A 3,832-nucleotide genomic window follows, 5' to 3' on the forward strand; every position below is an offset into this window, starting at 1 on the left:
GATTTCTGAATATGCCATGCTCTGGACTGCCTCCCAGCCTCGGCACACACCTCTGCCTGGAATACACTTGCCCCCATGCTTGACCTGGCTAACTCCTCCTCATCTTTCAGGTTTCAGCTGAGATAGCTCCTCTTCTGGGAAGTAAGGTGTTAAGCTTTGTTTCCTCCTGCCTCATAGGACCCTGAGTTCCCATGGCTTTCTGACCATCCCCTGTCCCCACGTCAGTTTCCCTGGATGAGGGTTGTCTGTATATTTGTCTGTCTTCCCTATGAGGCTGTGAAGTCACAGCTCATTGACCTTGGTCCTGGTTGTATCCCACAATCTATAGTCGATATTCAGTCAATATTTACTGAATGACTGGGTGACTGGTGCAAAAGCCTCCCCACTCTGGACAAAGCAGGGCTCAACACTGTCCATCATTTTCCTCTGAAATTGGCTTGAACTCCAGCCTCATCCTCACCTGCCTTCAGCAAGTTCTTCTGGAGGCAGGCAGGGCTGGGGTTGAGCAAGCACCGTGGGAAGAGAGCACAAGAGACAGAACTCAGCAGGCTTCTTGGCCAGAGTGTCCCCCTCCCTTCACTGCAGGCCCCCTGCGCCCAGGTCATGGACACCCTCTTGCTAAACTCACTGACTGTCACACTGCACAGCGTCTCCCTTAGTCCTGCCTCCTTTCTTATCCTGGAGAGCCACGAAGGAAACCTAATGGTTGCCTTTACTTTAGAAGTATTGGCCTGGTGCAGTGGCTCACGCCTGTAATCCCAGCACTTTGGGAGGCCAAGGCAGGCAGATCACTTGAGGTCAAGAGATCAAGACCAGCCTGGCCAACATGGTGAAACCCCGTCTCCACTAAAAATACAAAAATTAGCCAGGCATGGTGGTGTGCACCTGTAATCCCTGCTACTTGGGAGGCTGAGGCTTAAACCTGGGAGGTGGAAGTTGCAGTGAGCCAAGATCATGCCACTGCATTCCAGCCTGGGCAACAGAGCGAGACTCTGTCAAAAAAAAAAAAGAAAGAAATATATTATTTTTCTGGGCACGGTCTGTGGCTCACACCTGTAATCCCAGCACTTTGGGAGGCCGAGGTAGGAGGATGGCTTGAGGCCAGGAGTTTGAAACCAGCCTGGGCACCATAGTGAGACCCATCTCTACAAAAAAATAAAAAATAAAGACAGATTAGCCAGGCGTGGTGGTGCATACCTATAGTCCCAGCTACTTGGGAGGCTAAAGTGGGAGGATCACATGAGCTGAAGTGTTCAAAGCTGTTGTGAGCTATGATCTTGCCACTGCACTCCAGCCTGGGCAACAGAGTGAGACCCTGTCTCCAAAAAAAAAAAAAAGGAAAAAAAAAAAGAAAAATAAATAAAGAAAAGACCAAAATTTGGCCAGGCGCAGTGGCTCATGTCTATAATCCCAGCAATTTGGGAGGCCGAGGCAGGCAGATCACCTGAGGTCAGGAGTTCGAGACCAACCTGGCCAACATGGTGAAACCCTGTCTCTACAAAAATACAAAAAAACTAGCCGGGCATGATGGTGGGTGCCTGTAATCCCAGCTACTCAGGAGGCTGACATGGGAGAATCACTTGAACCCGGGAGGTGGAGGTTGCGGTGAGCCGCAATCAAGCAATTGCACTCCAGCCTGGGCAACAGAGCGAGATTCCGTTTCAAAACAAACAAACAAATAAAAAAAGACCAAAATTTATTATTTTAATGTATTCTTTGGAACAGGTAACCTATGCATGTGGCACAAAATTCAAAAGATACAAAACGATGTACATTGAAAAGTAAGTCTTGCCAGGCGCAGTGGCTCAAGCCTGTAATCCCAGCACTTTGGGAGGCCGAGACGGGCGGATCACGAGGTCAGGAGATCGAGACCTTGCTGGCCAACAAACATGGTGAGACCCTATCTCTACTAAAAATAAAAAAATTAGCCAGGCGTGGTGATGCGCGCCTATAGTCCCAGCTAATCAGGTCTCTAAGGCAGGAGAATCACTTGAGCCCAGTAGGTGGAGGTTGCAGTGAGCCGAGATCACACCACTGCACTCCAGCCTGGGTGACACTCGAGACTCTATCTCAATAAATAAATAAATAACCTGGTTCCTGATGCTGGGCCAGGGCTTGTGCCCCAGGCCCACACGCAACCGCTCCTTCAGGTTAGCTGGGAGAAGAGACACAGAGCCTATGGCCTTTGGGGTTGACTTTTTTTTGTTTTCTTAAATGCTTCAAAAACATACAGCTACTATCTCTACCAGAAAAGGCCGTTTCGACCCAAACAATGCATTATCCATTCATCCGTTTATCCATCCATGACATAAATGTGCTGAGCTCCTGCTATGCACTGGCCGGACTCCATTTATGGCTCAGAAATCACCAGGGCATGGTCCTTGCCCTCAAGAGTGACAAGGGAGAGAACTCATAGGTGCGCATCATTCTAGAGTAGACGGGCAACTCTGGGTCATCTACACCTGCTGTCTCCACTCCCTCACCTTTAATGGACTCTTCGATCTCTTCTTTTTTTGAGATGGAGTCTCATTCAGTCACCCAGACTAGAGTGCAGTGGCGTGATCTCGGCTCATCGCAACCTCTCTCTCCCGGGTTCAAATGATTCTCCCACTTTGGCCTCCTGAGTAGCTGGGATTATAGGCACCCACCACCATGCCCAGCTAATTTTTGTATTTTTGGTAGAGATGGGGTTTCGCCACGCTGGCCAAGCTGGTTTCAAACTCCTGACCTCAGGTGATCTGCCTGCCTCTGCCTCCCAAAGTGCTGGGATTACAGGCCTCAGCCACCACGCCCGGCCAATTCTTTGACCTCTTCTAATCTGGCTTTGTCCCCACCGATCCACTGAAGCCGTTTTGATCAAGTCCATGAAAGAGCTCATAATCTGTCAAATCAAATGGTTCTCTCTCTTTCCATTCTGTCTGCCTCCCAGCAGGTGCACCTGTCCCTGACTCAGAGCCCCGGAGCCACACTCACCAATTCTCAGGACTCCTTCTCCAGCCAACTCAGCCTGGGGCCTTGTCTTGCTATCTATATTCTCTGCTTAGGTGATCTCATCCATACTTGTGGCTTTAAATACCATCTATATGCCAGTGACTCACAAATGTATATTTCCAGCCCAGACCTCTCCTTGGAGCTCCAGACTCTGAGATGTCTGTTTGTGATGTCCAAATACATCTCCAAGGCAATGGATCATAAATGGAGTCTTACTCCAGACCTGCTCTGCTCCCATCTTTTCGTCTCAGTGGATGGTCCCATCATTCCTCTAGATGGTCTGCTCAACACAGAAACCTAGGAATCATCCTGAATCCTTATCTCTCACCTAATGAGCCCCAAATTGAGACCTGTTAGGCCAGGTTTGTGGGCTCATGCCTGTAATCCCAGCAATTTGGGAAGCCAAGGTGGGAGGATCACTGGAGGCCAGGAGTTCAAGGTTCAAGTGAGCCATGATTGTGCTGCTACACTCCAACCTTGGTGACAGAGAATCACATCTGTAAAAAAATAAGAATAAAAATATCTGTTGGTTTAATGTTCTTTTCTTTCTTTCTTTCTTTCTTTCTTTTTTTTTTTGAGACAGCATTTCACTCTGTTGCCTAGGCTGGAGTGCAGTGGTGCAATCATAGCTCAGTGCAGCATCGACCTCCCAGGCTCAAGCGATCCTCTCACCTCAGCCTCCCAAGTAGCTGGGACTGCATGATCAAGTCACCAAGCCCAACTAATTATTTTTGGTTTTTTTGGTAGAGTGCAGTGGTGCAATCATAGCTCAGTGCAGCATCGACCTCCCAGGCTCAAGCGATCCTCTCACCTCAGCCTCCCAAGTAGCTGGGACTGCATG

This window comes from Colobus angolensis, unplaced genomic scaffold, assembly GCF_000951035.1.
Source record: "Colobus angolensis palliatus isolate OR3802 unplaced genomic scaffold, Cang.pa_1.0 Scaffold128, whole genome shotgun sequence".
NCBI lineage: Eukaryota > Metazoa > Chordata > Mammalia > Primates > Cercopithecidae > Colobus > Colobus angolensis.